The 12,396-nt window shown below is 39.4% G+C and overlaps 1 protein-coding gene across 1 annotated transcript in view; it reads right to left on the reverse strand.

Annotated features, from left to right (window-relative positions):
- The window catches only part of KAT6B (lysine acetyltransferase 6B), a 231,524-nt gene extending 219,590 nt beyond the window's left edge, over positions 1–11,934 (reverse strand). Inside the window, exon 1 of the mRNA XM_024740855.1 lies at positions 11,870–11,934. The gene's annotated coding sequence lies outside the window, so the exon portion shown is untranslated. The remainder of the gene's footprint in view (positions 1–11,869) is intronic.
- Between the last annotated feature and the right edge of the window lie 462 nt (positions 11,935–12,396).

A 12,396-nucleotide genomic window follows, 5' to 3' on the forward strand; every position in this document is an offset into this window, starting at 1 on the left:
TGTGCTGTCATCCAGGCTTTGTTTTCCACTTACAGAGCACAGGCAGAGTAGACTTAGCATCATTCCTCAAGGGCCCTAGGATTTTCAGAATGGTAAATGAGAATTGGCTTCAACTTAAAGACACCAGCTGCATTAGCTCGTAACAAGACAGTCAGCCTGTCCTTTGAAGTTTGAAGCCAAGCATTGCCTTCTCCTCTCTAGCTATGAAAGTCCTAGATGGCATTTTCTTCCAATAGAAGGCTATTTCACCTACATTGAAAATCTGGTGTAGCCACCTTCATGAATTATCTTAGTTATATCTTCTGGCTAACTTGCTGCAGCTTCTACATCAGCACTTGCTGCTTCACCTTGCACTTTTATGTGATGGAGACAGCTTCTTTCCTCAAACCTCATGAACCAACCTCTCCTAACTTCAAACTTCTCTTCTGCAGCTTCTTCATCTCTCTCAGCCTCCAGAGAATTGAAGAGAGTTAGAGTCTCACTCTGGATTGGGCTTTGACTTAAGAGAATGTTGTGGCTGGTTTGATCTTCTATGCAGACCACTAAAACGTTCTCCATATCAGCAATAGGCTGTTTTTCTTTCTTATCATTTGTGTGTTTTCTGGAGTAGCACTTTTAATTTCCTTCAAGAACTTTTCCTCTGCATTTACAACTTGGCTGTTTGGCTCAAGAGGCCTAGCTTTCAGCCTGTCTCAGCTTTCGACATGCCTTCCTCACTAAGCTTAATCATTTCTACCTTTGATTTAAAGTGAGAGACATATGACTCTTCCCTTCGCTTGAACAGTTAAGAGGCCATTGTAGAGTTAGTACTGGCCTAATTTCAATACTGTTGTGTCTCAGGGAATAGGGAGGCCCAAGGAGAGGGAGAGAGTTGGGGGAACAGCCAATTGGTGGAGCAGTCAGAACACACACAACATTTATTAATGAAGTTCAGCATCGTACATGGGTGTGGTTTGTAGCACCCCCAAACGATTACAATAGTAATATTAAAGATCACTGATAACAGATCACCGTAACAAACTTAATAATAATGAAAAATTTTGAGATATTGCAAGAATCACCAAAACGTGGCACAGAGACACAAAGTGAGCAAATGCTGTTAGAAAAATGGCGTCGACAGACTTGCTCGACACAGGGTTGCCATAAACTTTCAATTTGTAAAAAAAATACCATATCTGCAAAGCACAATAAATCAAAGTGCAATAAAACAAGGCATACTTGTATACATTTTTATGTACTTATATAAAATTGCTGCAATTGTTACTTTAATGGGAGCTTCTTTTCACTTTATTTTCCAATGGATTATTGACAATGAATATTCATTTAGTCATTCAGCAAATACTTATTGTCCACTGTGTGCCAGGCACTGTGCTAAACAGCAGGACTATGCTAGTACAAAATAGACATCATCTGTGTATTGTATTTATAAATTGTGAAGTTTTGATTACCCTTGCATTTCTGGGCCAAGCCCTGCTTGGTAATGGAATGTTATTATTTTAATATATTGTACTAATGGATTAGATTTGATAGTATTCCACTTTGGATGTATGTTTATAAATTCCATATAAGTTGCTTAAGTGAGACTAGTCTGATTTGGATTGCATGTGTGTATCTTAGCTTCAAAATAAACTGAAAACCTTGCCATTATTTCTATAGTTTATATAGCACTGGAATTAAGTGTTTCATTCTTATTCCTTGACAATCACATTAAATCATAAAGTTCAAACTAGAAGACTAAAACTGAGAAAAGGCCCTAGGTTTCTTGAATCTCACACCTTTGAAAGAATTTATGGAATTGGGACAGAATAGAGATTTGAAAACAATAAGCCAGATGACAAGAAATGTGTTTCTTCATGCAGTGGAGCAACTAAGTCCGTGTGCCACAGCTACTGAGCCTGCGCTCTAGAGCCCGCGAGCCACAACTACTGAAGCCCATGCACCTAGAGCCTGTGCTCCGCAACAAGAGAAGCCACCGCAGTGAGAAGCCCGCTCACCACAACAAAGAGTAGCCCCCGCTCACCACAACTAGAGAAAGCCTGCACGCAGCAACAAAGACCCAACACAGACAAAAAAGAATAAATAAATAAAATAAATTAAAAAAAAGAAAAAGAAAAGAAAAGAACTCATTAAAAGAAAAGTACTATAGGAAAAAAAAATGTGTTTCTTGTTTTGGTCCTGTCCCCTCATGGGAGAACAGTGGCCTTGTATGTTCACTTCCTGAAAGGACTGGCTTTTTTTCCAGGGAGGACACCAAGTATGTCCTCATCTTAGAGCTGTTCATACTCTCGGCCAGTACAAGACTGGACTAATGCTTTGGGGCAGGTGTGACCGACTGGCTTTGTATGAGTTAAGTAGAAAACTCCAGTAATGACAAGCTGGGGGCAAAAAGCAGTAGTACCATTGTTGTTACTTTCTCAAAGAATCCCCCAACATCAGATATAAATAAGGGTCCCACTTCTTGTCTTCATTCTATGAGTCCTTCTGAATTTGTACAATGGTAGCTAAATCTATCAGGCCAGTTCCATGCCTGCTGCAGAGTTCAATATCACAGCCAACCCGTGAGCCCCAAACCCTGGTTCTGTGACACAACATAATCCTTCTCATAATGTTTTTATTTATATCCCTGAATGTGTCTTCCAATTTTTAAGTTTAAGCACCTTCCCCCTTACCTTCCCTAAGAACTTTTTAAGCACATGGGGCTCCTAAACCCCTTTCCAACAGCTCTTGTATTAGTTTTCTATTGCTGTGTAACAAATGGTCAAAAACGTAAAACAACACCCATTTATTATCTCACTGTTCTGTAGTCAGAAGTCTGGTGGGGGGACTTCCCTGGCGGCACAGTGGTTAAGAATCCACCTGCCAATGCAGGGGACATGGGTTTGAGCCCTGGTCTGGGAAGATCCCACATGCCGTGGAGCAAATAAGCCCATGTGCCACAACTACTGAGCCTGCGCTCTAGAGCCCGTGAGCCACAACTACTGGGCCCGTGTGCCACAATTACTGAAGCCTGCATGCCTAGAGCCTGTGCTCTGCAACAAGAGAAGCCACCGCAATGAGAAGCCCGTGCACTGCAACGAAGAGTAGCCCCCGCTTGCTGCAACTAGAGAAAGCCTGCGCGCAGCAACTAAGACCCAATGCAGCCAAAAATAAATAAATAAATAAATAAATAGGGCTTCCCTGGTGGCGCAGTGGTTGAGAGTCCGCCTGCCCATGCAGGGGACACGGGTTCGCGCCCCGGTCCGGGAAGATCCCACATGCCGTGAAGCAGCTGGGCCTGTGAGCCATGGCCACTGAGCCTGCGCGTCCAGAGCCTGTGCTCCACAATGGGAGAGGCCACGACAGTGAGAGGCCCACGTACCGGAAAAAAATAAAAATAAATAAATAAATTTATTAAAATAAATATAAATAAATAAATTTATTTTAAAAAAATGTCTGGTGGGCTTGGCAAGGTACTCACCTTCAGATCTCAAAATGTCAAAATCAAGATGTGAGCAGGGCTTTATTCCTTTCTGGAGACTCTGGGAAAGAATCCACTTATACGTTCACCTTTGTTGTTAGTGAAATACAGTTCCTTGTGGTTGTATGGCTGAGGGCTAGTTTCCTGTCTGGCTGTCAGCCTGGAGCCCCTCTCAGCTCCTTAAATTTTCCTTGTCACATTGCTTCTACATCTTCAAAGCCAGCAATGATGCACTGAGTCCTCATGCTTCGAGTCTGTCTCACTTCATTTTCTGCCTCAGCTCTCCTGCCTCCTACTGGAGAAGGTCCTCTGTTTGTAAAGGCTCATGTGATTAGACTGAGCTCACCAGATCAAATAGCATAATCTCTATTTTAAAGTTTGCAACCTTAATTACATCGGCAATGTCCCTTTTGACATGTTACATAATATGTTCATAGGTTTTAGGAATTAGGGCTTAGACATCTTTGTGTGTGGGACCATTATGTTTATCAAAGCTTTCATCTCTATTTTCTATGTGGTATATTTTAGAATCATCATTTCCTTTGAAGAAGAAATGGAAGACAGTTCCACTCCTTTGGAAAAAATAAACTACCAGCCACCATCATGCCCAAAACTCACACAGACATCATGCTTTTAGCTTATGACCTATAAAGTTGTTTGATTCTGGCATCAAACTTAGTAAAATTCATTTGGTGGATTGAAGATTTGATATAGCCAAATACTGACACACCATTAGGTGGCACTTGATTAGAAAACTTGCTTCTGTCTGAGTTTTTCCAAGGTAGCAATCTGCAAGATGGAAAGGAAACTCTGATGTAGATGTGGGGCGGGTAGAGTTGGGGATAGCATCCTTAGCGATTACAGAAAAATCCTTAAAAACTATCCAAAACTTGAATGTAATTTGTATATTCAAGCCGATTTTAGACAATTTAATTATTGCTTAGCAAATGTAAATGGAGTATTTAAAATCTTTTACACATGATAGTTATAAAAAATCCTGGGGTCAAAAAATTACCTCTAATATATTTTTATTGCCTGCAGCATTTGTCCTATGTTAACAATGAGCAAATATTTGTAGAACACTTAACATATGCAGGGAAGGTGCATAATGAGCACCACTATGTCCTCCTATTTACCTTTGGCCCATATTTTGCATCAAGCTGTGTTTCTCTGAAACAGAACTGTCCAACAGAAATAGAATGCCAGCCATATATGTAATTTTTCACAGTTTTTTTGAGATATAATTTACATACCATAAAGTTCACATGTTAAAGCATATGATTCAATGCTTTTTAGTATATTTATAGAGTTGTGCAATCATGTAATCTAATTTTAGAAGTTTTCATCATCCCCAACAGAAAACTTGTACCCATAAGCAGTCACTTCCCATTCTCCCCTACACTTAGGCCTAGTCCACCGCTCATCTACTTTCAATCTCTATAGAATTTCCTATTCTGGACTTTCTGTATCAATGGGGTCATATAATATGTGGTGTTCTGTGATGGCTCTTTCACTTAGCATAAATATTTTGAGGTTCATTCATGTCGTAGCATCTATCAGTACTTGATTCGTTTTTATGGCTGAATAATATTCCATTGTATGGATATATATCCATTGATCAGTTGATGGACATCTGAGTTGCTTCTGATTTTTGGCTATTTTGAATAATGCTGCTCTGGAGCATTCTTTGTGTGGAACGTGTTTTTATTTCTTTTGGACAGTTATGTAGAAGTGAAATTGCTGGGTTAGATGATAACTTCACGTTTAGCTTTTTTTTTTTTGCGGTACGCGGGCCTCTCACTGTTGTGGCCTCTCCTGTTGCAGAGCACAGGCTCCGGACGCACAGGCTCAGTGGCCACGGCTCACGGGCCCAGCCGCTCTGCGGCATGTGGGATCTTCCCAGACTGGGGCACGAACCCGTGTCCCCTGCATCGGCAGGCGGACTCTCAACCACTGCGCCACCAGGGAAGCTCTAAGGAAGTAACTTTCTAGTTTAGGGCTATTACAAATAAAGCTGCTACGAACATTCATGTACAAGTCTTTATATGGACATACTCTTGCATTTTGGCAGGGTAAATATCTGAATGGAGAGTCTGGATTATGTGGTAGGTATATATTCTACATTTTACGAAACTTCTAAACTCCTTTCCAAAGTGGTTGCACCATTTTTTTTTTTTTTGCAGTACACAGGCCTCTCACCGCTGCGGCCTCTCCCGATGCGGAGCACAGGCTCCGGATGCACAGGCTCAGCGGCCATGGCTCACGGGCCTAGCCGCTCCAGGGCATGTAGGATCTTCCTGGACCGGGGCACGAACCCGTGTCCCCCGCATCGGCAGGCGGACTCTCAACCACAGCGCCACCAAGGAAGCCCTGGTTGCACCATTTTATATTCCAACCAGCTGTGTATGAGAGTCCCAGTTCCTCCACATCTTCACGTATACTTGATATGGTCAGTTTTAAAAATTCTATTGATTCTAGGGGCTTCCCTGGTGGCACAGTGGTTAAGAATCCGCCTGCCAACGCAGGGAACATGGGTCCGAGTCCTGGTCCGGGAAGATCCCACATGCCACAGAGCAACTAAGCCCATGCGCCACAACTACTGAGCTTGTGCTCTAGAGGCCGTGAACCACAACTACTCAGCCCGTGTGCCACAGCTACTGAAGTCCGTGCGTCTAGGGCCTGTGGTCTGCAACAAGAGAAGGCACCACAATGAGAAGCCTGTGCACCGCAACAAAGAGTAGCTCCCGCTTGCAGCAACTAGAGAAAGCCTGCGTGCAGCAACGAAGACCCAACACAGCCAAAAATAAATAAATTAAAAAAAAATTTCTATTGATTCTAATAGGTGTGAAGAGGTATCTATTTCTGATTTTAATTTGCATTCTCTTAATTACCAGTGATGCTGAGCATCTTTTCATGTGCTTATTTGATGAAGTGCGTGTTCAGGTATTTCTCTGTTTATAAAAATGGCTTTTTTATTGAGCATAACAAAGAGCTTGTTATATATTCTTGATGCAAGTCCTTTATCAGATATGTGTTTTGCAAATATATTTTTCCATTCTGGGTCTTATCTTTTCATTCTCTTAACAGTGTCCTTTGAAGAGCAGACCTTTTTAAATTTTTTTTTTTTTTTTTTAATATTTTGGCTGTGCAGCTTGTGGGATTTCAGTTCTCCGACCAGGGATCATATCCGGGCCATGGCAGTGACAGCACCAAATCTTAACCACTAGGCCACCAGGGAACTCCCAGAACTTTTAATTTTGATAAAGTCCAAATTATTGATTTTCCTTTTGGGGATTATGCTTATGGTGTCGTACCTAAATTTTTTTTTCTTTGTATAATTGACCACAACGATTTTCTCCTGTTTCTTTTGTAGAAGTTTCATAGTTTTAGGCTTTATATATAGGTAAATGGCATATTTTGAGATAATTTTTGTGTATGAGATATGTAAGATATAGATTGTGAGATATGGATTGAAGGTTTTTTAATTTTTCTTTTTTGGTTTGTTTGTTTGGTTTTTTGGCATAGGACTATCTATGGTGCTACTTTTTCCAGCCCCATTTGTTGAAAAAAACTATTCTTTCTCTACCATATTGCTTTTGGACTTTTAACAAAAGTCTGTTGCCATAGAAATAAAATTTCAGAAATAAACACGTACAATTATCATCATTTGTTTTTTGACAAGGGTTACAAGATAATTTACTATTTGTTGAGAGAATAATCTTCTCAACAAATAGTGCTGCAACAACTGGATACTCATATATAAAGAATGAAGCTGAAGCCCCTACCTCACACCATACACAGAAATTAACTCAAAATAACTCATAGACCTAAATGTAAGAGCTAAAACTATAAAAAGCTTATAAGAAAATGAAAAGTAAATATTTGTGACCTTGGGTTAGGCAATAATTTCTTAGGTATGACACCAAAAGCACAAGTGACAAAAGAAAAAAATAGGTAAATTGGGCTACATCAAAATTAGAATCTTCTGGGAATTCCCTGGCAGTCCAGTGGTTAGGACTCCAAGTTTCCAGTGCAGGGGCCATGGGGTTTGACCCCTGGTTGGGGAACTAATATCTGGCAAGCCATGCAACTTGGCCCCCCAAAAAATCAAAATTAGAATCTTCTGTGCTACAAATAATGCCAACAAGAAAGTGAAAAGACAATCTACAGAATGGAAGAAAAAATGTGCAGATCATATTTCTGAAAAGGAATTCCACCTAGAATATATAAAAAAAAATTTACAACTTAATAACAACACATAAGCCAATTAAAAAATGGGCTAAAGGGCTTCCCTGGTAGCATAGTGGTTAAGAATCTGCCTGCCAATGCAGGGGACATGGGTTCGAGCCCTAGTCTGGGAAGATCCTACGTGCTGCAGAGCAATTAAGCCCGTGCGCCACAACTACTGAGCCTGTGCTCTAGACCCCATGAGCCACAACTACTGAAGCCCGCATGCCACAACTGCTGAAGCCCATGAGCCTAGAGCCCGTGCTCTGCAACGACAAGCCACCACAATGAGAAGCCTGCACACCACAACAACGAATAGCCCCTGCTCGCTCCAACTAGAGAAAACCCCTACTCAGAAACGAAGACCCAATGCAGCCATAAATAAATAAATTAATTTTAAAAAATGAGCTAATGATTTGAAAACATATTCATCTAAAGAAGATTTATAAATGGTTGATAACACATGAAAAGATGCTCAACATCATTAATCATTAGGGAAATGTAAATCAAAACCACAATGAGATACCACGTCACACCTACTAGGATGGCTATAATAATAAAAACAAAACTGAAAAACAACAATAACCAGAAAATTGAAAATGTTGATGAGAATGTGGAGAGATTGGAAATCTTGCACATTGCTGCTGGGAATGTAAAATAGCTAAGCCACTGTGGAAAACAGTTTGGGGGTTTCTCAAAAAATTAAAAATACAATTACCAGATGATCCTGTAATTCTACTCCTAGGTATATATCCAAAGCAATTGAAAACAGGAACTCAAACACATTCTTATATGATAATAATTACTGTAGCATTATTCACAATATCCAAAAGGTAGAAAGAATTCAAGTGTTCATCAAGAGGTGAATGGGTAAACAAGAGGTGGTACAGACGTATAGTGGAAGAGTATTTAGTCATAAAAAGGAATGACAGCTAATGCGTGCCATACCATGGATAAATTTTGAAAACATTATGCTAAGTGAAATAAACCAGAGATAAAAATGCAAAAAATGTATGATTTCACTTGTATAAAATATCTAAAATGGGCAAATTAATTGCAAGAGAAAGTATATTAGAGGTTGCCAGGGGCTGGGAGCAAGGGGAATGGGATTTTATTGCCTAATGGGTACAGAGTTTCTGACTGGGGTCATGGAAAAGTTTTGGAAATAGATAGTGGTAATGGTTGCAAAACATTGTGAATGTAATTAATGCCACTAAATTGTATACTTAAAATGGCATATTTTATGTTATATATATTTTACCATAATTAAAAAAAAAGATATACCACTTCACTTTTATTACAATGGATATAATAAAGACAAGCAATAACAAGTGTTGGCAGGATGTGGAGAAACTGGAACCTTAATATAATGCTGGTGGGAATGTAAGATTTTGTGGCTGTTTTGGGAAACAGTTTTGCAGGTCCTTTAAAAAGTGAAATATGTTCAATAATTACACCCCCTACATATATATCCAAGAGAAATGAAAACATATGTACACAAAAATTTGTACACAAATGTCCATGGCAGCACTATTCATAGTAGCCAAAAAGTAGGAACAACCCAGTGTCCATCAACTGATGAATGAATAAAGAAAATGTGATATATCCTTATGATACAATATTATTCAGCAATCATAAAGAACGGAGTACTGATGCCTGGTATAATATAGATGGACCTTGAAAAAATTATGCAAAGTGAAAGAAGACAGCCACAGAAGATCAAATATTATATGATTCTGTTTATGCCAAATGTCCAGAATAAGCAAACCTGGAGAGACGAAAGTAGATTAGTGGTTGCTTAGGGTTAAGGGGAAGGTAGCAGGGGAAATGGGGAGTGATTGCTAATAAGTAGAGGGTTTCTTTTTCAGTGGACAAAAATGTTCCATAGATGGGAATTCCCTGGTGGTCCAATGGTTAGGACTCTGCACTTCCACTGCAGGGGGCATGGGTTCAGTCCCTGGTCAGGGAACTAAGATCCTGCATGCTGCACTGTGTGGCCAAAACAAAACAAAACAAAAAACAAAAAAAATTTCCATAGATCGTGGGGATCACTGCATAACCCTGTGAACTTACTAAAAAACAATGAACTGTACATTTTAAATGGGTGAAGAGTATGGCTTGTAAATTATATTTATAAAGCTGTTAAAGAATCACTGGTCCGTATCCATATGGTTCTATTTCTGGACTCTGCTCCATTTATCTGTCAATCTTTATGCCAATGCCACCCTGTCTTGATTACTGTGGCTTTAGAATACATCTTCAATCAGGTAAAGTAAACCCTCTGACTTTGCTCTTCTTTTTCAAAGTTGTTTTGCCTATTCTAAGTCCTGTGTATTTCCATACAAATTTTAGAATCAGCTTGTCAGTTTGCGTAAAAAAGAGTACTGGATTTTTTATTGTGATTGAATAGCTTCTATAGATCAACTTGGGGACAACTGATATCTTAACAGTGTTTTCTTCAACCCATGAAGGTCTATCATTTATTTTTATTTAGGTCTTCTTTAATTTCTCTCAGCAGTGTTTTCTAGTTTCCAGTGTAAAGGACTTTCACATATTTTGTCAGATTTATCCCCAAGTATTTCACATATTTTATGTTTTAGTAAGTGACATTTTATTAATTTTAAATTCTCATTTTCACTGTTAGAATACAGAAATGCTATTTTTTTTTTTTAGAAATGCAATTTTTATATATTAATCTTGTATCCTTCAACTTCGCTAAACCCACTTATTAGCTTCAGTTGCTTTTTTTCTAATTCCATTGGATTTCTACATAGGCAATTGTATTGTCTGCAAATAGAAGTTTTACTTCTCCAACCTGGCTGCTTTCTTTCTTTTTTTCTTGCCTGACAGCAGTGGCCAGTACCTCTAATATAATGTTGAACAGAAATGGGGAGAGCATATATCCTTATCTTGTTCCTGATCTTAGGGGGAAACTATTCAGTTTTTCACCATTAAATGTGATGCTAACTTAGGGTTTCTGTAGATTCTCTTTTTCATGTTGAGGAAGTTCCTTTCTATTCCAAGTCTAATGAGAAGTCTGTTTGTTTGTTTTTAAATTTATTTCATTTATTTATTTTTGGCTGCGTTGGGTCTTCATTGCTGTGCGTGGGCTTTCTCTGGTTGCAGCGAGTGGGGGCTACCCTTTGTTGCGGTACGTGGGCTTCTCATTGAGGTGGTTTCTCTTGTTGCGAAGTATGGGCTGCAGGCACGTGGGATTCAGTAGTTGTGGCATACAGGCTCAGTAGTTGTGGCTCACGGGCTCTAGAGCACAGGCTCAGTAGTTGTGGCACACGGGCTTTGCTGCTCTGCGGCATGTGGGATCTTCCTGGACCAGGGCACGTGTTCCCTGCATTGGCACGTGGATTCTTAACCACTGTACCACCAGGGAAGTCCCCCAAGCTGCTTCAAGCTTTTGATTATTGTCCAGAGTTCTGAAAAAGTTGATTCTGACAGTTTTTGCCAGTTTTTAGGTGCACTTATAGCGCAGAAGAATTTAGGTGTTCCTTACTCTGTTATTTTCACTGATGTCTCTCCTCTAAGTTCTTAAAATCTGGTTTGCTTGCAACCCTACTCTTCCAATCAGTAGTCACATAATGCTAGTAGCTACCATGTTGGACAGTGCAGGTGTATAAGAAAATTTCTAAGCAGAGTTATTTAAAGGAATATAAATGAAAAATGAGGTTTTGGGGACTTCCCTGGTGGTCCAGTGGGTAAGACTCCATGCTCCCAAATTAGGGGCCCGGGTTTGATCCCTGGTCGGGGAACTAGATCCCACATGCATGCCGCAACTAAAAGAATTCACATGTAGCAACTAAAAGTCCGCATGCCACAACTAAAAAGATCACACATGCCGCAACAAAGATCCCATGTGCCACAAGTAAGTCCCAGTGCAGCCAAAATAAATAAATTAATTAAAAAATACTTTTTTAATGAAAGAAAAATGAGGTCTTTAATTGCTTTCTTATACCTTGCCATGAAATGATTTTCGTGGCAAGGTGAGGACACTATGAACCATAGATTGCAAATAATAATAGCTACCACTTCTTAAGCACTTTACTTAATGCCAGATAACATTTTAAGACTTACATGTATTAACACTTTTATTCTTTATAACAACCTAATGGAATAGGTGTTATTGTACTTTAACAACACAGAAAGCAAAACATCAAAAGTTAAGCAACTTACCCAAAGTCTCACAGCTAAAAAATGGCAGACCCAGGATTCAAACCTTGAAAGTCTGTTTCAAAGCTCATGCTGTTAACCACCACTCCATGCTACTTAGTAGACCTTAAAGGACGAATTCAGAGAAAAATTATTTTGGCCAAGGGAGGACAGGGTGGGGAGGAAACAGTACTATACAGAATATTAAAAAAAAAAGTCTAAAATACATTTACAAGAAAACAAACTCACATTTTTATTGAGGGCTATATACCTGCACCTAGCACTTTACTTGATACTTAGTAAGCAGTCAGTGAATATTTGTTGAATAAATAATGACTGCATATTTATACATTGTGCTAGGTCTTTACAAATGTCTCACTCCAAGTCATTTTAAAGAAGAGACACTGAAGCTCAGAGTGGTGGAATCATTTTCCCCCTCACTTGCTAGGCAGTGCAGGGATTAGACTAGAGCTCAGTCCTCAAATTCCAGGTCTCCTACACTTTAGCTTTTTCTGAGTTCAAAAAGGATCAAAGTTACAAAGGATAAAAAC

Source organism: Neophocaena asiaeorientalis, unplaced genomic scaffold (genome assembly GCF_003031525.2).
Source record: "Neophocaena asiaeorientalis asiaeorientalis breed wild unplaced genomic scaffold, Neophocaena_asiaeorientalis_V1.1 scaffold484, whole genome shotgun sequence".
In the NCBI taxonomy this organism is placed as follows: Eukaryota; Metazoa; Chordata; class Mammalia; order Artiodactyla; family Phocoenidae; genus Neophocaena; species Neophocaena asiaeorientalis.